This window comes from Saimiri boliviensis, chromosome 3, assembly GCF_048565385.1.
Source record: "Saimiri boliviensis isolate mSaiBol1 chromosome 3, mSaiBol1.pri, whole genome shotgun sequence".
Taxonomy (NCBI): Eukaryota; Metazoa; Chordata; class Mammalia; order Primates; family Cebidae; genus Saimiri; species Saimiri boliviensis.
In genome coordinates, this window is record NC_133451.1 from 123,561,903 (window position 1) to 123,585,041 (window position 23,139).

General features: G+C 39.8%; 1 protein-coding gene and 1 pseudogene across 1 annotated transcript in view; one reads left to right on the forward strand and one right to left on the reverse strand.

The window, feature by feature from the left end:
- Nucleotides 1–23,139, reverse strand: part of CPE (carboxypeptidase E) — a 136,110-nt gene that overhangs the window by 81,919 nt on the left and 31,052 nt on the right. The gene's annotated exons all lie outside the window — the stretch shown is intronic.
- LOC104650281 (trifunctional enzyme subunit alpha, mitochondrial-like) lies at nucleotides 18,941–22,207 on the forward strand (annotated as a pseudogene).

Consider the following 23,139-nt stretch of genomic DNA (forward strand, 5'->3'; position numbering starts at 1 on the left):
TTCCTAAAACGTATAAAACCAAGCTGTGCCCTGACCAACTTAAACTCATGTCATCAGGACCTCCTAAGGCTGTGTCACAGGTACGTCCTTAACCTTGGGAAAATAAGCTTTCCTAAATTGACCGAGATTTATCTCAGCTACTCTTTGGTTTACAACAGCAATAATGAGATTGCTAAACATAAAAACCTTTAGGATTGTTCAAAAGTATACTCAGAGACAATGCCATAACTTTAATTCTTTTCCTGCTTTCCTGCTTAAATACAAAAATAAATGAACTAAATAATTTTTTTGTAAAGAGAAGAAAAGATTCCTTTAAACAAATAAAAAATAATTAAAATAAATGTAGAAAATAATAAATGAGATGAAAGACAATAAATTGAGTAAGTAAATTCTTAAAACTCCTTATTTAAAGTAATAATGAGAATGATGAAATACACTAGCACTTCTTAAATTGGTGTTTAAAAAAAAATGAAAATCTATTCCAGAGAATTTTAGTAACTGTGCCAAGAAAAAGCCTTCCTCTACACAAATAAGTTCCTTATTTTTAAGTTCTTTTAATCATTGAATAAACTTCAAAAGTTTTCCTTGTTACTTTAAAACTTCTCAGATCTTTTCTTATGATAATATGTACTTTGAATCCTCAAGAAGAGTATTTAGTACAATTTCCCAAGCTTATTTGCCCTTTTTTAGTATTCTGAGAACAGCTTGCAAAATGCTGACCTAGACTAACTTCTTACAAAACTATTTTTTTTTTAAAGAAATAATTAATTAGGTTAGAAACAGTAAAATGGAAACAATAGAAGAAAAGGCTGAGGCACCATTAACATTAGTTTAAAATGGAAGAACGTCATAGAAGAGCACAAGCTATCCAGAAATGCCTTTCTGTTTATGTAATTTGTGTTCTAAATCAGGATACGATATTAAGTAGCATTATAAGATGAATGAAAATGCGAGCACAGTGTTTAGCCTAAATCAAACTTTAAGTAAGCAATCTGTAACTACAATTCCAATTGTCCTCTCCTGGGTGAAAGGGTATACTATATGAAGATTGCAAGGAAACTTCAAGGGTCCCTACTGTAAGAGCAGCAAGGATGTGTGGTTGTGAGGCAAGTGTGAAAGACTTTTTGGATAAACTTGGGAAGAGCAAGCAATTCACCACTCTGGGAATGAGCCCTATCTCTGTTCGTAAGACACAGAAGACGAAAGTTACAAATGTCAAGTCCAGGAGGTGGAATAGAGGCAGAAGTTACTTGCTGACCAAACATACAAGAGATATTGACTAAGATTTGGCCCCTTCTCTGCCCACTGAAGGGCCAGGAGCTATGGCCAGGCTATAGCCAGGCATGTAGGTCTTAAAAGTATACCTTTCAATACATGCGTTGTTTTTAACCTACAGCAACAAAGACTCCAAATCCTACTACAGGAGATGAGAAGTTTACTACTGCACACTCAGTAAGTTTGTGCCTTGCTAATTGGATCAGTCTTAGGCAGTTAAGAGGAAGTAACTAATAATCAGGCAGAGCCTTAGGAAGTATAATTTTCCTTTATAATGCAGATTCAAATTGAGCTATTTCCCACTACATTAACCAATATGTAGATCTTAATGAAATGGCTTTCAGAAAATAAATTAGAACTCTAATTCTAAGTGTGACAAATATTATATAAAATAGAGAAATACAAGCCAATTTTCCTTGTGAATGTACATATGAAAACCTAAATAAAATGTCAGAAAATAGAAATATATTTTTTAAAAATCTGCTCCAAAGTTTACTTTTAGTATACTATAAATAAAAATTTATCTTAAATCAAAATGACATTTAACAAAAACTAATTATCCCAAATGCTTTAAATTATCTAATCTGCAACTTCAGAAGAATGGTTATTTGCATGCTTGAGTATGTGCATGGGCACAGAACTGCTATTCCCATAAAAATCAGGGGAAAAGACATACTATGTTACAGTGTACTAGAAATTCTGAACTATTCAATTATGCATATTAATAAATTATAATATATAAACTTAAAAATATAAAGTGCCAACACTGTACACAAATTATACAGTATACTCAGAAAAAAAAAAAAACAGAAAAAGTCAACTAGACATCATCTGTAAAATGCTGATAAAAATAAACAAACTGGACAGTCATTGGAATTCAGAGTTCAACAGAAAGGCCAAAAACAAAATGATTGTATGAAAAAATCAATAGTTATTTTACTCTAACAACAAGTTAAAAATGTGATGAAATAATTTATCCACAGTAGCAATAAAAATATTGTTTGCATAGGAATGGCTACAATGAGAAGTATGTCACCAATATTAACTGCTGTAATTTTCAGAGAAACAAAAGATATAAAATGTTCACATTTTTTTCAGATTTATACTTTGGTGCATTTTCACTCAAAATAAAAAACAGAATGTTTATTAAGTGATAATATGATATGAAGACCTTCTAGAAGACTAACTGGTGGGAATAACAAAGCAAAGAAAATCATTAAATAGATAAAAATCTAAGAAAAAGAGTGAGGATAGCACTAGGCCTTTGAGATATTAAGACAATCACACACATAAGACTACAAAAGTGAAAAAATTAAGTGGGAAACAATTATGTATGTGTAAATCTCAGAAATAAGCTATTATATATATTTTTTTCATATTTGATTAAAAAACATTATGAATCCATGTTTAAAAATATTATCCAATGAAGCAGTTTGGTTCAATTGACTAGCAACTTGCAGAAAATAGTGTCTAGGTCGGGTGGATCACGAGGTCAAGAGATCGAGACCATCCTGGTCAACATGGTGAAACCCGGTCTCTACTAAAAATACAAAAACTTAGCTGGGCATGGTGGCACGTGCCTGTAATCCCAGCTACTCAGGAGGCTGAGGCAGGAGAATTGCCTGAACCCAGGAGGCAGAGGTTGTGGTGAGCCGAGATTGCGCCATTGTTACCAGCCTGGGTAACAAGAGCGAAACTCTGTCTCAAAAAAAATAAATTAAAATAAAATAAAAGTGTTTAGGTTTTTAACTACCACTGCACAATACAGACTGTGTTGGTTGGTTGGTTGGTTGATTTTTGAAATTTTTTATGGGGTAGTTCCCAACTGGATATTTGAGTCAGAATCTCCTCTGGAGCTTTCTTCACATGCATGTTTGTGCCTGGGGACCACCCTTAGACAAATCCAAAGGACAAGGAGTCTCATGGACTTATGTAATCCAATGTGCAAAACCCCTTCTGCCATTAAGAAGCGCAGTCCTAACGGGAAGAGTTGAAAGACACAGAACTGAATTCAAACTCTGACTCTACTATTAGGTATGTGACTTTAGGAAACTGACTTGGTTTTTATGATCTTACATTTCCCCAATTATAAAATGAGAATTAAAATAATAACTATTTTAAAACGTTATTTTGAGAATTAAATAAAATGACTTATGTAAAATACCTAGATTTCATGATTCTAATTCATTCAAAAACACACCGATACATGAGTTTGTTTCCCTATCTGGAAAACCACATCTTTAAAAGTAAACCAAATTTTTATAATAAATTTCATTTTTTTGCCTTCGGTTCTCAAGGGAAAAGGAAGCATCACCACACAGGCAGCTCCCAGCCTTTTACTTTCCTCAGTTAAACTTAAAATACAACACTTAGTCTTGAGCAAGTGTGGTCAAAAATCTAAGAAAGAAACAACAAAATAGAGAAGAATCCAACATATCCTATTACTATTTCTTCTAAAGAAGGAGAATGGAGCATCTACTATTTCTTATGCATTGAATCAAAGACATATTCAGGCACATAGCAGAAATGCTTAAATGACCTAGAAAAAGGTTGTAAGAACCCTGGCTTATTTGATTACTTAAGTTGCACACCACCAGAAGGCCATGGAGTACTTACTTCTGAATTAAAATGTAATCACAGAAAACTAGGTCCCAAACTATCAAAAAATGTTTCCCAATTCTAAGTGTTCAACCGCATCTATCTTAGAACATTTACAATAACGGTTTTTCAAATTCTCCCATACCATTCCAAATGATCAGTTTTCTCTGCTCTAATTCTTTTCTCAACTTTCAAATTCAAATTCTTTGCTTTAAAGCTAGCACTGTGATTTGTCATTTTCTATATCCCCTTCCAAAAAAACTCTCTAATGGAAAAAAATGTTTAGTACATCCTTTCAGTTAGAAAATTCTCATTGCTACCTTAGCAACTTATTAACATCCTTGGGAGAATTCTTTCTTACATCAAAAATGTGCAAAGAACAGATTTAATAAAAATTCAACTGCTTTTATGCAAAACAAAACACTTTTTATAATTTTGGTCACAATCTCTAAGTAAACAAAACTTCTATTCTAATGGAATAACGCACCTCTCATTTTTATTATCCTGACACAAATACAAACTTACTTAATATTCTGTTTCTGTACTATCACCGTTCCCTGTAATACTAGCAAATAGTTTTGATTTTCCCCAAAAACCTCAAACTACAGATGGATAATTTTATAAACGTTGTGATTTTTAGCACAATCACTCCTCACTGAACGCTTCCTGTCACCATCTGCTTCTTTTAAGGCCAAATAGGACTTTTCTTGGCTTGTTTATTTTTCTCCACAATCTGTTGTCTGACATTTTTCTCACCACCTTCTGGCCTTCTGTATTTTTGGATAGCTGCTCCAATCTGCACTCTTCCCACTCTTGTGTCTCCTGATTTTTCCAGTGGGTCTTGAATGTCAATCAGTGGGCTGTTCTCATTCACACAGAATGTGTTTGCTTTACCACTAGCTGGTGATATTTGTGTTTTAAACAACACCCTTATTAAATTCCCGAGTCCATTATTCTTGATAACTACCTACATGGGTGTCATCTGTCTTAGAGTAAAGGCTTAGAGGACAAAAAACTCTCAGTTTGCCTGTCAGAACTCAATTTCAAGAATACGACATGGATTTGATCTTGAAGTCGTTCATAAGTTGCACTTAGTGAAATGCGCCCACACAGAACAACAACAACAAAAAAGTAAGTGAGACTTTGTTAATACTGAACAGAAGATGAGCAATGGTTCTCAATTTTCACATCCACTATAAATTATTTATTAAGTGCCCATCATGTTCCAGGCACGATTTCAAGGGCTGGAGATTTAATGGTTTTTTTTTTTTTTTTAAAGACAGACAAAATATTAAAGTTGTAATAAAAGAAACTGAACTAACTGATGGTCGTAGACACTGGGATGAGTGAAATGGTGAGGCTTCACGATTATACTGATACGACCTAGTTAACTTTGTGCTCTTTTCTACATTGCTTTCTCTGGGTTAAAATCATGATTCTAAGTGAAATGCATTCTTTACCATCAAAAAAGACAAGGCTAATGATAAAAAAAATGTTTCTGCCAATAAATATTTGCGGAATAAATGAATGAATGAAGGGCTGCCAGTTCTACTGTTTGTAGTTTTACAATCCTAAAGTCAATTAAACTCTCTGAGCCTGTTTCCTTATCTGTAAAATAGAAGTAAAATTCCTACTTCATTACATTGTTGAATGAAAAGAGATAACCCCTACGAAGGCCTGACTCTTAGAAGCTGCTCTATAATGAATAGCTCTGTCTCCAAATCAAAGGCAATCCAGTAATACCCAGGGAATTATATTTAACTTAGTCCAAATATTTTTATATGGCTACATTTGACTTCTAGGAAATTTACTCATTTTTTAAAAGTTTAAACTAAGGAAAATTGGACAGTTTCCCAATTTTTATAACCATCAACATTGTGTCTGCTGGAATTCCTCCACCCCACTCACCCATTCCCTCTTCTGCCCCCTATTCCATTCCGTATTATTTTCTAGTCTAAGAAAATGGCTCGCTCTTCCTGTCTCCTAAGCCCAGTGGTTTATTTGCACCTTTTGTAAATAAACAACTTTCTAAGTAAAACCTAACCCCAGTCCTGTAAGATCACAGTGAAGAAAGCATCTCATATGATAAAGAGAAGCTGGAGGTCAGAATACTTTTTTTTAAATTCCATTCATTTGTGGACTCATTCACACATTCAAAAATATTTTCTGAGTCCCCACTGTGTGCCAGGCACTGTCCAAGCTTCTGAGAATACAGTGTTGAGAGAGAGACAGGGAAGGTCCCTGGTGCCACTGAGCTTACAGCCTAACAGGATAAATGACTGCAAAACAGGGTAATGAGGAGGCATATGTGGTACCACCACACCATCTAGTACAAACCTATATAACCCAGGCCAAGGGAATCAAGAAGCCAGAAACCCTACTGCAAAATCTAGTGATTGAGAAGACAGCCAGGCAATGATGGGGAAGACCAGTCCAAGCAGAAGAAATGGCATGTGCAAAGCCTGGCATTAGCAGAGTTTGGGGGCTCTGGAGATCAACAAGTTATGTGGGGGAGCCTCAACTGTCTACTGCATATTCTCCCCTTGCTGGTTTCTACTGTGTTACCCTAAAGCCTCCAGCACTCTTTTGTGTAAGTGCCTCAGCCTGCCATGAGCTACACTACTGGAAATTTAAAACAGTATTTTGTGTCTCCCCTAGGGGCTAGAGCATTAAGGGGAGCAGTGCCCCTACCCCCAGCTAGCCCAATAGGTGAATGAATGAAGAGACCCCCCCAGAGGGGTAGGTGAATGAATGAAGAGTGGGCAGAGTCAGGGCCAGAGGCTCAGTAAAGCCCCCTCTCATGTGCCTTCTCCCTCCATCGCCAAGCTTAGAAGATCGGGCCAGAAAGCTTCTCTACGCTTTGCTTCAGAGCAATGACTTCATCTCAGTTACTGTTAGGGTGAGTTGGCACAAGAGTATGGAAGTAGCTGAGCTAGCAGGGGAATGCAATTGGGAAGATTCCTTGTGTAGTTTGGGCCTTAAGTTTAAAAAAAAAACATTAATGCCATGCCTAGAACTGCAGAACCCAAGGCTAGCTTCTAATACCCTATTTTATATTTAGTGTTTACCTCTGGGGGATCTAGATCCTAAAGAAAACTAACCTAAACAAACAAAAATCTGTGTCATTCTTGGACTGAACACAAAAGCATGCATTCCTTCTCCCGTATTACCCAAAAAGAAGACACAGGACTTCTATACATGTGACAAATACATATATGCACTATACCTGTATATTAAGCAAATATGTACTAAATGTATCTATGTAATATATGTGTATTATATATACTATATATGTGCCAGACAAACATAAATATATGCTAATATGTGACAAATATAACATGTAATATATCACTATAGAAATGTATTTGCATTAATTTGGGTCTCTATATTTCTATGTCATTTAAATTATACACTTGAGCTATGAAATAATTAGGTGAATCAGAGAAATAATTAGAGAATAAGAGAGACACATGGAATATATAATAAATGTTTACCAAAAAGGATTTTACTCACGGTGAAAATTTAAGTATTAGTCATTATTAATTGTCCCAAAACACATATTAAAGGAAAATAATGCTGAGAAAATATTAGAGATTGTGGTGACAGCTCCTCTGAGCAAAAGCAGCTGCTTTCATTTTGCTGTATTTAATCCAAATGATAAAGGAATTTATTACAATTACCCTCTAGGTAGCAGTAGTTTTAAAAAATAACCCAAATCTGTTCTGACACAATAGCTCTCTAGAGAATAACAGCAGATCCTACAAAGTGACAGAGGAAGAAACGCACGTCGTCTGCTGCCCCCATAGAGAGAGAAATAGATTAACTCCTTGCCGTGGGATCCTGTAAAGATCATTCTCCAAAGGTTTTTCCAACAATTAGAAGGTCAATGATCGTGCCGGGCGCGGTGGCTCAAGCCTGTTAATCCCAGCACTTTGGGAGGCTGAGGCGGGTGAATCACGAGGTCAAGAGATGAGACCATCCTGGTCAACAAGGTGAAACCCTGTCTCTACTAAAAATACAAAAAATTAGCTGGGCATGGTGGCGCGTGCCTGTAATCCCAGCTACTCAGGAGGCTGAGGCAGGAGAATTGCCTGAATCCAGGAGGCGGAGGTTGCAGTGAGCCGAGATCGCGCCATTGCACTCCAGCCTGGGAAACATGAGTGAAACTCCGTCTCAAAAGAAAAAAAAAAAAAAAAAAAAAAAGAAGGTCAATGATGTAGAAATATTTTTGGGACTGGCACTATTAACATTTTCACTAATTATATCTATTTATGACTTGTTAGCAGCAAGGCTAAGGATGTGATAAATTAAAGATTCAAAACCAAAGTCTTGTTCAAACATATTCATTTGGAATTAATTTGTAGTAATGAGGTGATTATGAGAAAACTCATTCTTCTAGTGCTAATTATATTTTGTTTTTTTTTAAAAAAAATAATGGCTGTTTTTCCAATCTGGTATTTTGCAATGTCACTGAAGTTAATTTCAAAACGCAAATATGGCCGGGCGCGGTGGCTCAAGCCTGTAATCCCAGCACTTTGGGAGGCCGAGGCGGGTGGATCACAAGGTCGAGAGATCGAGACCAACCTGGTCAACATGGTGAAACCCCGTCTCTACTAAAAATACAAAAAATTAGCTGGGCATGGTGGCGCGTGCCTATAATCCCAGCTACTCAGGAGGCTGAGGCAGGAGAATTGCCTGAACCCAGGAGGGGGAGGTTGCGGTGAGCCGAGATCGTGCCATTGCACTCCAGCCTGGGTAACATGAGCGAAACTCCGTCTCAAAAAAAAAAAAAAAAAAAAAAAATGCAAATATATCCTAAGACAATAACCAGCTGCCCCTGCAGTCATGTAAGGTGATACTTTTTAAGCTCAATTTGGTTTCTGGATGTATTTCTCTAAATTATTTTATATCTACACTGTAAATAAGTATATATGTGTATATATGTAAATATATATGTATGTGTGTGTATATATATAAAACCTTATCTCTGTATCTACCTCATCCAGGATGATCTGCTTTAAAGAAGGGTGAGTATATATAGTCTGAGTGTACTTGTTATGATCATTCTATTCATCATAAGGTTATTAAAAATGTATACCTTTGTTTTTATTTGCCATGAAAAGAAAGATCCCTTTGGGATAAAATAGATTTTTATCTAAAGATGCAGAACTGTCTTCAAGATAAATTTAATCTGACCAATTCAACAGACTAAGATCCTTTTCAAATAGTAATTCCTCAAAGTATTTACATAATTTATGAAACAGTAAAGCCTTAAAATATAAATCTCATAGCCTTAAAAGTTCTAGATCCAGGCCGGGCACGGTGGCTCACGCCTGTAATCCCAGCACTTTGGGAGGCTGAGGCAGGTGGATCACGAGGTCAAGAGATCGAGACCATCCTGGTCAACATGGTGAAACCCCGTCTCTACTAAAAATACAAAAAATCAGCTGGGCATGGTGGCGCATGCCTGTAATCCCAGCTACTCAGGAGGCTGAAGCAGGAGAATTGCCTGAACTCAGGAGGCGGAGGTTGCGGTGAGCCGAGATCGCGCCATTGCACTCCAGCCTGGGTAACAAGAACGAAACTCCGTCTCAAAAAAAAAAAAAAAAAAAAGTTCTAGATCCTTCATGTATTCTATTTTTGATAGATTATTGCAGGAAAATACATATAAATCTTTTGAAAAAATAACAAAACCAAGACCTTTTTTCCCCAGTATGCTATAAGAGAGCTCAGCAAATGTTTCAGACTGAACATTTTTCCTGTCCATTTTAAAATAGAATATGCTATTAATAATTTAACTTAGAATAGAATCATAAATATGCATGAATGGAAGATCACTTCCTCTATCCCCATGCTCAAAGACCTTAGACTAAGCATTTCCAGAAAGATAAACAGCTGTCCAGTTTTCAGGTATCTCCCAGCACATCGATGCCAGAAGCTCTGAGAAAAAGAAAAGGCTTACATGACATCTTCTGTGACCTCTTGAGCTGTGTTGGTTGTCTGATCCTCTGTATTCCTGTTCATGCCTATAACATAACTCCTGCATGTACCTTAATTATCTATTTACACATCAATTTCTCACTCAAAATTTTCCAAAGCGTTTTAGTGATCCTTGTATTTTATTTCAGGAAGTAAGCTCAGAAAAGTTAAGTACCTTGCTTAAAGTATCAAAGGTAGTACATGATAAAGCCAGAATTCAACTAAGAGCTATCTGAGTCCAAAGCCCCCTGAATTCTCCATCACATTATGTTTCTGCCCCAAACATAGCATCACTCCTAATGAAGCTGGTGTTCAAAACACTCCTGCTAATTGATTACATGTATAAATGCCTTACATTCTGGGATACCATGCTGGGTTCTGTAGAGAACTGTTTGAACAAGATTCCCATCCTCTATTCCCAATTCTTCACTTTGGACTCAGCATCACCTGATATCCAGGGCCGTGGTCTCAGGGAAAGTGTTGGCGGACATGCAATTAACAACACATTATACAGACATGGCATTAAGGTAGAGATAAAAAGAAGGGACAAGTATAGCCACTTAAGAAAGAATAAGAGGGAAGAAGGGAAGAAAAGAATGTTGAGGCAGGGGAAATAGCATATACATGTGAGAGGCAAGAAAGAGTATGTTTTGTTAAAATGAGAAAAGTCCTGTAGGGCTAGGGCTCAGAGATTGCACGTGTGACGCTGCAGAGGTGTGCAGGGATCCAGCCACAAGAATCTCAAGCGCATGCTAAGAAGTCTGGGTTTGATCCTAAGTGAAACAGTGAGCAACTGCAGGGGGTTGAGCAGAGGAACAATACAGATTTTGTGTTTGAGAAAATCACTGGTTTATAACGGTGTGAAAAGAAATGGAGTACATGACTGATTAGAGGCTGGGAAGCCAATGACTGAGGCCTTCAAGGGATGAAGATGATGACTCTAGAACGTCTCTGCAGCATGCAAATTTAAATAGATTACCATTTAATTTTTACGCACGTTCTTATTTTTTAAACATGAAGAAGCATACCTTTCTCATCTCCCTCACAGGGTTGTTTTTGAGATTTTTTTTTTTTTTTTTTTTTTTAAAGATGGGGTTTCACCCTGATGGCCAGGCTGGTTTTTTTTTTTAAAGATGAAATTTGATTTTATTTTTAGAAACATACAATTCAAACAGAAATAATTCAAATACAAATGAAACTATTTGGAATGGTTGTCTCTGGAAAATGGAGTTTGGAGGACACAAATAATTTTCACTTTTTAAATATTAAAAATTGCAACAGCTAGAATTTTTTGAATACTTATTATGTGCCAGGCAAATTTCAAGCGCTTCATTTAATTCGTCCTCATAAGAGTCCTATGAGATAGGTGCCATTTTTTTATTGCATTTTAGGTTTTGGGGTACATGTGAAGAACATGCAGGATTGTTGCATAGGTACACACATGCCAGTGTGATTTGCTGCCTTCCTCCCCATCACCTATATCTGGCATTTCCCCCCATGCTATCTCTCCCCAGATCCCCACCCCCCACCGTCCCTCCCTTATTTCCCTCCTACAGATCCCAGTGTGTGATGCTCTCCTCCCTGTATCCATGTGTTCTCGTTGTTCAACACCACCTATGAGTGAGAACATGCGGTGTTTGATTTTCTGTGCTTGTATCAGTTTGCTTCGGCCAGCCCCGGCTCCCTCGCCTCGGGGCTCCGCCTACCTCAGCCAGTCCTGCCTTCCCTCCTGCGGCCGAAGGGATTCTCCCGGCCTCGGCGGCCCCGCCTCCCCCGCCTCGAAGCTCTGCCCACCTCGGCCAGCCCCGCATAAGCCGGAAAAAAAAAAAAAAAGAAAAGATGGTTTCCAGGTTCATCCATGTCCCTACAAAGGACACAAACTCATCGTTTTTTATGGCTGCATAGTATTCCATGGTGTATATGTGCCACATTTTCCCTGTCCAGTCTATCATCCATGGGCATTTGGGTTGGTTCCAGGTCTTTGCTATTGTAAACAGTGCTGCTATGAACAGTCATGTGCACGTGTCCTTATAGTAGAACGATTTATACTCCTTTGGATATATACCCAGTAATAGGATTGCTGGGTCAAATCGAATTTCTAGGTCCTTGAGGAATCGCCACACTGTCTTCCACAATGGTTGAACTAATTTACACTCCCACCAACAGTTGTAAAAGTGTTCCTATTTTTTGACATCCTCTCCAGCATCTGTTGTCTCCGACAGGCTGGTCTTGAACTCCTGACCTCAGGTGATCCACCCACCTTGGCCTCCCAAAGTGGTAGGATTACAGGCGTGAGCCTCCATGCCCGGCCTGTTTTTAAGATCTTTTTTTTTTTTTTTTTTTTTTAGAGACGGGTTTCACCATGTTGGTCAGGCTGGTCTTTAACTCCCGATCTCAGGTGATCCGCCGCCTTGGCCTCCAAAGTGCTTGGATTACAGGCATGAGCCACCATGCCCGGCCCTGTTTTTAAGATCTTATAAGATGAAGTGCACAATGCTGCCTGCCTAAGACAGGACATGAAAACTCTGTGCAAGTGACAAAACTCCTCTACACCTGCCTGTTTCCTAATTTGTAATATAGAGATAATAATGATAACTGATTCATAGGCTTCATTGGGAGGATTTAATGAAATAATGCCTGTTTTATTTATTGTCTTTTTGCCAACATCTAGAATTTTTCCTGGTATGCAGTAAGTGCTTACTAACACTAGTATTTATTTGAAAATTATAGAGAATTATGTAGTTGTAAGGTGTCAACATAACTAAAAAAAGATATTTAATGTCTACAATTTCCTCACCACCAAAAAAAAAAATCATATTTTTAAAAATCCACAATCTCTCAAGAGCGTATCTGTTCTTACAAACATAAAGGTAAGTTTGCAACTTTCTCTTCTGTTTCTTCCTCAACTTTTTCATGATGTGCTTTATCTTTTCAAACAAAACCTCTTCTGTTTAACGCATTGTAAACCCCAACATTCAGGCTGGCTGGTGCCCAAATGCCTTCTAAAATCACTGAAACCTGCTCTGCCTGTAGACAGAGACTGTTCCAGTGTACAAGTTGTGGCTTGGGTACAGCTTGACGCATCTGAAAGACATTAACTCAGCCAATGGTAGCTGCTAACTGTACCAGAATAGTTACCAATGATTACAAAAATTATGGTTCTCTCGTGGAAGGAAAGTGCTGTCATTTTAAAGAGATGTTTTCATCCTCCCAGAGGAATGTAGAGACTCTCTGGCCCCCACCATCCTTCGTCCCATTCCTTCCAGGTAAAGGTTTTCTCCTTGATCACCAGCCACAGGTATAGTGCTTCACTGGGCAGAACCAGAATCCACTACTCACCATACACAGTAACAAGAGCACACTTTTCACTTTGTATTTTTGCAGTTTTTATGGCATTAATCATTTGATCAGACAAACCAGATCTGCTTGCCATGTGCCCTACATTCTTACAGGTATTGAGGTCTCCATGAGAAAACCCCCTCAAGCATGTCACAAGGATTCCACGTGAGCTATGACAAATTAGAAATCAAGTGGCCATACTCAAAAAGGAGGCAAAGCTGGTTTCCATCTTTATTCAATGGAGAGTGAAAAGGAGAAGATGCATTCATTGATAAAGTCTATTCCTGGCTAATTATTTAGCAACCGGTATAACACAGATTTATCAACTGTGTAGAATGTCAAGTGTACCAACCAGGTGGTGACTGTGAACTCTGTAGAATGACACAAACTAAATAAAACAAGGGCTCAGGAAAGAAGGAAGGTCAAAGAGTAGGAGGGAGAAAGAAAGGAAAATTGAAAAAAGAAATTGACAAAAAGTCCATTTTTAAATAAACAAGTACTGATAGCACCTCTCTTATTCGACTAAAAAAACTCCCTTTCCAACAATGCCTTTTTGTTTTAAATGATTTCTTTTCACAGAGGAGAAAAAAAAAATTCCCTCTGGAAAGGAGAAAGAGGCCAACTCTTAGAAACAATAAGCCAGATTTTTATCTTAAGTCATACTGTGCTCAAGATCCTCTTTGTAATTTTGAAATAATCACTTCCCTATGTCCTTTAGCATTGGAAAGACTGTAAATGTCCTCCATTCTCACTGCTCTCTGGTCTTGGATTTATCTACTACTATAGGCAGGAAATTACCTTTGACATCCCCTGAAATCTGGCTTTCTGCTAGACTGTCATCCTTTATCCTCAGATCCTGAAACATCCATAGAAAGGGTACCCCAAAATGCAAGTGTGTGCACGCGCACACACACACACGCACACTCACGCACACACACACGCACACACACACAGCCTTTCTGCCTTCCTAAATCTAAAAGGCATAGTAGCACCATAAATTACAAGAAAAGAAAATTAATTTTGAGCTAAGTTTTCTCATTCCCTAATATCAGTTTTTGGTTAGATATTAATATTTAAAATATCTTCTAATACATTATTCTACCTTCCGTTTGAGGAAAGGAACAAATGTAAACTCAGATATGGCCCCCTTCTCTTTGTAACCTTTCTTTTCTCTCCATTTTTTAATAGCTGCAAACTTACAGGACTTCTGCCTCTTAAATCAAATATTACTTAAATTCTATTTCAGCACCTTCTGGAATGACAAAATTCCAAATACGTAATAAAAATAAATTGCCATTAATAGCTAGGTCTTTGGCAGAGTTACTGGCCTGTTTTATTTACTTACCCAGTGCCAGTGTGATTTTCTACTTTGGGCACAGCTGTGAACAGGACTATTAATAATCAGGCTACATGAAAAAGGAGTCAGTTCATAGCTCTGTAATTCAATGATCTTTCTAACGTTTTATAAATTGTAGCTGTTCTGAGTGAGTCATTCACATAGTTCGATTGACCCATTAAGACCTCTGATTTTTTTTAATGGAGTCTCCCTCTGTTACACAGGTTACAGGGCGGTGGCCTGATCTTGGCTCACTGCAAACTCTGCCTCCCAGATTTAAGCAATTCACCTGCCTCAGCCTCCCAAGTAGCTGGGACTACAGGTGCCTGCCACCATGCCCAGCTAATTTTTGTGTTTTTAGTAGAGAAAGGGGTTTCATCATGTTGGCCAGGCTGGTCTCAAACTCTAAACCTTACGTGATCCACCTGCCTTGGCTTCCCAAAGTGCTGGGATGCTGGGATTACAGGCACGAATCACTGTAACTGGTTTCTGGGTTTTTTTGTTTTTGTTTTTGTTTTTGTTTTTGTTTTTTGAAAAACAAAACAAAAAACTGTGTGGTTCATAAATAAAACTACTTTGGAAAGAGGGCAACTGGCACACAATCCTGAGAGCCTGTAAGCTCCATTAACCCTAGGCCTGCAAGGAAATTTTACAGAATTCAACAACACGAAGGGGCCTCCTGAGTAAGTACAAATAAACCACAGTATAAAATAATTCAGTAAAGACTAGCTCATCCTAGTTTGTTCCAGGATAAGATCACCACAGGATTTCACAGTTTCTTAGAAAAGCATTACTATACTGCTACCATTGATGGTTTCTTTATCAAGATTTCATCTGTACACTGAAAGACTCAGAAAGAAACATCATCAAATTAAGTCCATTATTCACTTTAGTCTCTCACACAAGTGGCATCAATTCGCTGAACCTGATTGTGGGATATAAGCATGGTGGAGAACAGGCATGGTGGCTCATGCCTGAAATCCCAGCACTTCAAGAGGTTGAGGCGGGTGGATCACCTGAGGTCAGGAGTTTGAGACCATCGTGGCCAACATGGCAAAACCCTGTCTCTACTAAAAATACAAAAATCAGCCAGACATGGTGGTGCACACCTGTAATCCTAGCTCCTGGGGAGGCTGAGACACAAGAATCACTTGAACCCAGGAGGCGGAGGTTGCAGTGAACCAAAATCACACCATTGCACTCCAGCTGGGTGACACACGGAGACTGAGTGAAAAATTTTAACCAACCTCACTCCCATTACTTTCCCATATTCAGTGTCATAATCTGACATTTAAGTTCTCTCTCTGCATTTCCCACATCAACCACTCCGGAGCCACCACCCACTCCACCACAGACATACTTGCTTATGTGCTCAAGAGCTTAGCTGCTCTAGGCATACTTGTGACCAAACATATCTAAGAAGAGACAGTTGCTGTCTGATTTCACCAGGTGAAGGTAAACACTTGAGATTATCCATAAACCAATCCATTCCATAATGTCTCCTGCAAAAACTTTTTCAATATTCTAATCAGAATTACTGTTTTTTCCCTTTATGCACACTTAGCCCTCTAACTTAGCCCAATAATATAAACTGACTTTATATTATTTTCTCTGTGTCTCCCTTCACCCCAGCTGAAGGCTCTTCAAGTATCAGGATACATACATAGATGAACCATCACAGTGCACGACAATGGCTCTCAAAGTGTGTCCCTGAACCAGTGGCATCAGAATCCCTGGGAACTGTCAGAAAGGCAAAATTTCATGCCCTACCTCAGACCTACTGAATTGGGGTGGGTCTGGGGATGGGACCCCAGCAGCCAGAGTTTTAACAAGCCCTCCAGGTGATTCTGATGCACGCTCAAAATTGAGAACCACTGGTATATCAGAACAAGCATGGGTTTTAGAAGCAGACAATCTAAGGCTTTTAAATTTCTACTGCACCCCTTATTAGCTGATGACATTAATCAGCTAATCAAGTTGTTTGCTATCTCTGAGTTACCTCTACTCACTTATTAAATTCATGACTTATAAAAACATTGATAGCCAGGCGCGGTGGCTCAAGCCTGTAATCCCAGCACTTTGGGAGGCCGAGGCGGGTGGATCACAAGGTCAGGAGATCGAGACCATCCTGGTCAACATGGTGAAACCCCGCCTCTACTAAAAATACAAAAAATTAGCTGGGCATGGTGGCACGTGCCTGTAATCCCAGCTACTCAGGAGGCGGAGGCAGGAGAATTGCCTGAGCCCAGGAGGCGGAGGTTGCGGTGAGCCAAGATCGAGCCATTGCACTCCAGCCTGGGTACCAAGAGCGAAACTCCGTCTCAAAAAAAAAAAAAAAAAAAAAAAAACCACACTGATGAGGGGTGGATTTTTTTTTAAAAATAGCAGTCTTTTCAAAAAGTTGTGCTAGGACAATGGGATATCCATCTGCAAAAGACGGAAGGTGGACCCTCTACTTAGCCCATAAAAAAATTAACTCAAAATGGATCCAAGATTTAAATGTGAGAGTCAAAGCTGTAACACACTTAGAAAAAAACACAGGTGTAAATCTTTGTGCCCTTAGATTAGCCAATGGTTTTTTTAGATATGACACAAAGAGCACAAGAAACACAAGAAAAAATACATAAATCGGACCACATCAAAATGTAAAACTACTATACTTGAAAGGGCGCTATCAAGAAAGAAGACAACCCACAGAATGGGAGAACATTTTTGCAAATCATGTATCTGATAAGGAACTTGGTTCCAGAATACACAGGGAGCTCTTACAACTCAACAATAATAAGACAAATTGCACAATTTAAAATGAATAGACAGCCCCAGGTGCAATGGCACAGGCCTGCAAGAGGATCCCTGGAGCCAGGGGTTTGAGATACGGAGGAACTCTGTCTCAAAAAAAAAATTAAATTAAATTAAAAAATGGGCTGGGCGCAGTGGCTCGTGCCTTTAATCCCAGCACTTTGAAAGGCCAAGGCGGGCAGATCACCTGAGGCCAGGAGTTCAAGAGCAGCAGCCTGGCCAACACAGCAAAACCCCATCTCTAAAAAAAAAAAAAAAAAAAAATGCCCAGGTGTGGTGGCAGGTGCCTGTAATCCCAGCTATTTGGGAGGCTGAGGCAGGAGAATTGCTTGAACCTGGGAGGCAGAGGTTGCAGTGAGCCAAGATCATGATGCTACTGCACTCCAGTTTGGAAGACAGAGCAAGACTCCATCTAAAAAATAAAAAATTAAAAAAAAAAATGGAGCCTGGCATGATGCTTGTAATCCCAGCAACCCACTTGGGTTACTTGGGAGGCTGAAGTGGCAGAATCCCTTGAGCATAGGAATTTGAGACCAGGCTGAGCAACATAGCCAGACCCAATCTCAAAAAAAAAAAGGAAATTTCTCCAAAAAAGATACACATGGTCAATAAGCACATGAAAAGATGCTTAATGTCATGAGTCCATCAGGAAAATGCAAATCAAAACAATATTAAAATATCACTCCATACCCAGTAGAATGGCTATAATCTCAAAATGACAGCAAAGAACAAGTTGGCAAGGATGTAGAGAAATTGGAAACTTTGTACACTGCTGATGGGAATGTTAAGTGGTGCAGCCATTTTGGAAAACAGTCTGGCAGTTTCTGAAAATGTTAAACAAAGAATTGCAATATGATCCAGCAATTTCACTGCTAGGTACATACCCAAAAGAAATAAAAACACATATCTACACAAAAACTTGCCCATGAATGCTCATAGCAGACTTGTTCATAATAGACAAAAAATGCAAACAACCTGGATCTCTAGCAACTGATGAAAGGAAAAATAAAATATGGTAAATCCACACAATGCAGTACTAATACATGCTACAACATGGGTGAACCTTGAAAAAGTTATGCTAAGTTAAAGAAGTCAGCCACAAAAGACCACAGATTGCATGATGTGATTTATACGAAATGTCTAGGATAAGCAAATCTACAGAAACAAAAAGTAGATCAGTCTGGTTGCCTAGAGTTGTTGGAGCGGGATTAGGAGGAAATGGGAAAATGAGGAGTGATTGCTAATGGGCATGGGGTTTCTTTTTCAGGTGATGATATAATTGTTCTAAAATTGTAGCAATGGCTGCACCCTGTGAGTATACTATAAGCCACTGAATTTTACTTTTAGTTGTTTGAACTATTTGGTATGTGAATCCTATCTCAATAAAACCGCAACAAAATAACAATGACCACAAAGCTTTTCAGCCATTAAAATATCTAATCAAAGAGGCAAGCAGGGAGCTTAAGAATAGTTCAAATCTGAAATCTGAGGAAAAAACTGTGAAGTCAGTTCATTTGTACTCTCTTTGGTTATAATAAATCAAAAAAGCTAATACAAAAGAGAAGAATGAAATTAAAGAGAAGCACTCTCCACTGTTGTCCTCTTCAGCTCATCATGGTGGCCTACTGGGTGATTGGCAACGTCAGCTGCTTCTCTGCCTTCAGGATCCTCCGCTCCAGAGGTTACCTATGCCACAATTTTACAGGGTCTTCTGCTTTGCTGACCAGAACTCACATTAACTATGGAACAAAGGGCATGTGGCAGTTATTGAAATTAACTCTCCCAATTCAAAGGTAATACACTGAATAAAGAGCTGCATTCAGAGTTCATAGATGTTATGAATGAAATCTGGGCTAATGATCACATCAGAAGTGCCGTCCTTATCTCATCAAAGCCAGGCTGCTGATATCAACCTGTTAGCTGCTGCAAGACCCCTCAGGAAGTAACACAGACATCACAAGAAGCACAGAGAACATTTAAGAAAGGAAAAGTCCGGCCGGGCGCGGTGGCTCAAGCCTGTAATCCCAGCACTTTGGGAGGCCGAGGCGGGTGGATCACGAGGTCGAGAGATCGAGACCAACCATGGTCAACATGGTGAAACCCCGTCTCTACTAAAAATACAAAAAATTAGCTGGGCATGGTGGTGCGTGCCTATAATCCCAGCTACTCAGGAGGCTGAGGCAGGAGAATTGCCTGAACCCAGGAGGCGGAGGTTGCGGTGAGCCAAGATCGCGCCATTGCACTCCAGCCTGGGTAACAAGAGCGAAACTCCGTCTCAAAAAAAAAAAAAGAAAAAAGAAAAAAAAAAAGAAAGGAAAAGTCCACAAAGCCTGTTGTGACTGCCTTCAGTGGATCCTGCCTGGGAGGAGGACTCGAGCTTGCCATTTCTTGCCAATACACAATAGCAACAAAAGACAGAAAAGCAGTATTTGATGCCCCTGAAGTCTTGCTGGGGATCTCACCAGGAGGAGGAGGCACACAAAGGCTGCCCAAAATGGTGGATGTGCCTGTTGCTTTTGACATGATGCTGACTGGTAGAAACATTCATGCAGACAAGGCAAAGAGAATGGGACTGGATGACTAATAAGTGGAACCCGGGGCCAGGACTAAAACCTCCAGAGGAACGGACAATCGAATACCTAGAAGTTGCAATTACTTTCGCCAAAGGACCGGCTGATAAGATCTGTGCAAAGAGAGATAAAGAATTGGAGATTGGTGGAAAAACTGACAGTGTACACCATAACTATTCCATTTGTCAGGCAACAGATTTACAAAAAAGTGGAAGAAAAACTGCAAAAGCAGACTAAAGGCCTTTATCCTGCACCTTTGAAAATAATTGATGTGGTCAAGACTGGAATTGAGCAAGGGAGTGATACTGGTTATCTCTCTGAATCTCAGAAATTTGGAGAGCTTGCAATGACCAAAGAATCAAAGGCCTGGCCGGGCGCAGTGGCTCAAGCCTGTAATCCCAGCACTTTGGGAGGCCGAGGCAGGTGGATCACGAGGTCAAGAGATCGAGACCATCCTGGTCAACAAGGTGAAACCCCGTCTCTACTAAAAATACAAAAAATTAGCTGGGCATGGTGGCGTGTGCCTGTAATCCCAGCTACTCAGGAGGCTGAGGCAGGAGAATTGCCTGAAACCAGGAGGCGGAGGTTGCGGTGAGCTGAGATTGCGCCATTGCACTCCAGCCCGGGTAACAAGAGCGAAACTCCGTCTCAAAAAAAAAAAAAAAAAAGAATCAAAGGCCTTGATGGGACTCTACCGTGGTCAGGTCCTGTGCAAGAAGAATAAATTTGGAGCTCCACAGAAGGACGTTAAGCATCTGGCTATTGGTGCAGAGCTGATGGGAGCAGGCATCACCCAATCCTCCATGGATAAGGGGCTAAAGACTGTACTTAAAAGGGCCAGGCGCGGTGGCTCAAGCCTGTAATCCCAGCACCTTGGGAGGCCGAGGCCGGTGGATCACAAGGTCAAGAGATCGAGACCATCCTGGTCAACATGGTGAAACCCCGTCTCTACTAAAAATACAAAACATTAGCTGGGCATGGTGGCATGTGCCTGTAATCCCAGCTACTCAGGAGGCTGAGGCAGGAGAATTGCGTGAACCCAGGAGGCGGAGGTTGTGGTGAGCCGAGATCGCGCCATTGCACTCCAGCCTGGGTAACAAGAGTAAAACTCCGTCTCAAAAAAAAAAAAAAAAAAAGACTGTACTTAAAGATGCCATACTCACTGGGCTAGTCCGAGGACAGCAACAAGTGTTCAAAGGATTGAATGATAAAGTGAAGAAGAAAGCTCTAACATCATCTGAAAGAGATTCCGTCTTCAGCAACTTGACTAGCCAACTTGATTACCAAGGTTTTGAAAAGGCCGACGTGGTGACTGAAGCTGCGTTTGAGGACCTTAGTCTTAAGCACAGAGTGCTAAAGGAAATAGAAGTGGTGATTCCAGGTCACTGTGTTTTTGCCAGTAACACATCTGCTCTTCCAATCAGTGAAATTGCTGCTGTCAGTAAAAGACCTGAGAGGGTGATTGGCATGCACTACTTCTCTTCCCCTAGACAAGACGCAGCTGCTGGACATTATCACAATCAGTAAAACTTCCAAAGACACCAGTGCTTCAGCTGTAGAGGTCGGTGTCAAGCAGGGCAAGGTCATCATTGTGGTTAAGGATGGACCTGGCTTCTATACCACCAGGTGTCTTGTACCCATGATGTCTGAAGTCATCTGAATCCTCCAGGAAGGAGTTGACCCAAAGAAGCTGGATTCCCTGACCACAAGCTTTGGCTTTCCTGTGTATGCTGCCGCAGTGGTGGATGAAGTTGGTGTGGATGCAGCACAACATGTGGAGGAAGATCTGGGCAAAGCCTTTGGGGAGCAGTTTGGAGATGGAAACCCAGAACTGCTGACATAGATGTCCCAGAACACCTGACACAGGTGTCCAAGGGCTTCCTAGGTCGTAAGTCTGGGAAGGGCTTTTACATCTATCAGGAGAGTGGAAGAGTAAGAATTTAAATTCTGACATGGATAGTATTTTTAAATTCTGACATGGATAGTATTTTAGTGAGTCTGAAGATGCCTCCTAAGTCTGAAGTCTCCTCAGATGAAAACACCCAGTTCCGCCTGATGACAAGATATGTGAATGAGGCAGTCATGTGACTATAAGAGGGGATGTTGGCCAGACATGCAGAGGGAGACATCAGAGCCATGGGCTGAGCTTCCTGCCTTGTCTTGGAGGGCCTTTCCGCTTTGTGAATCTGTATGGCACCCAGTAGATAGCGGACCAGCTCAAGAAGTATGAGGCTGCCTGTGGAAAACAGTTCACCCCGTGCCAGCGGCTGCTGACCACACTAACAGCCCTATCAAGAAGTTCTCCCAGTGAGCAGGTCTCATGCCTCGCTCGGTCAGTGCACTAATCCCAGCTACCGGCTGTGCTGGTTCTCCAACAGAGTGGCATCTAGATTTATCAAAGTAATGAAAAGGAAGACAAACTCTGGCATTGGGATTGCTCCCTGATTAAAGTGCCTTCAGCCAAGACCACCTCTCCCTCCTGGTGAAGTTTGACTGCGAATTAGAGTTTGCACTTCCCATTGGAAGGTGGAATCCACTATGCTCACTGTATAAGCCCCAAGGCCTAGAGTGGCAGCTAAAAGCCATCTGGAGCCATCTCTGCCTGTTACTCCCAGGAGGCCAGGGAGGCCAAGGGTGGTGAGAGCAATTCTGCACCCAGCCAAACACATAACAACAAAAACCAAACTCTGTTAAAAAATAATTAAATTAAAAACATGAATTACAAGAGGCTTTCCAACATCCTCTTTTTGTGTTGTTAGCAAGCCAGAAAACACATTTCCCATGGCATATGTTTCAATTTAAATTTTGTGCAACAATTAAATCATTGTCACATTAATAGTGGTAGTAGGATTTTAGAGCTGGGGCCCCAATGATTATCTATTCCACCTTCCAGATTTTACAAATATAGCCTTCTGTAACATTTTTCATACCACTCCATACTGCTTCCCATCAGTGTGCAGACATTTTTATTTAATGCAATTCTAAAAAACTGTTTTCTGGACCATGTGTTTCATGGCCTCAATAATATGATTTTTAAAAATTTTTTACATTGTTGTCTTTTCACATTTGGTGACATGAGCCTTTGTTTGTTTCAATGACAGGTGGTGATGGTCTCCTTTGTGATACACACATCATGAAACAGTCGCCTTCAGATTTTGCTTTTTAATAGCTTGTTTACATTAAGTTGTACAGAGCTATGAAAGGATCAGATAGCAATCAAAATACTCTTCCTAATCATCATTA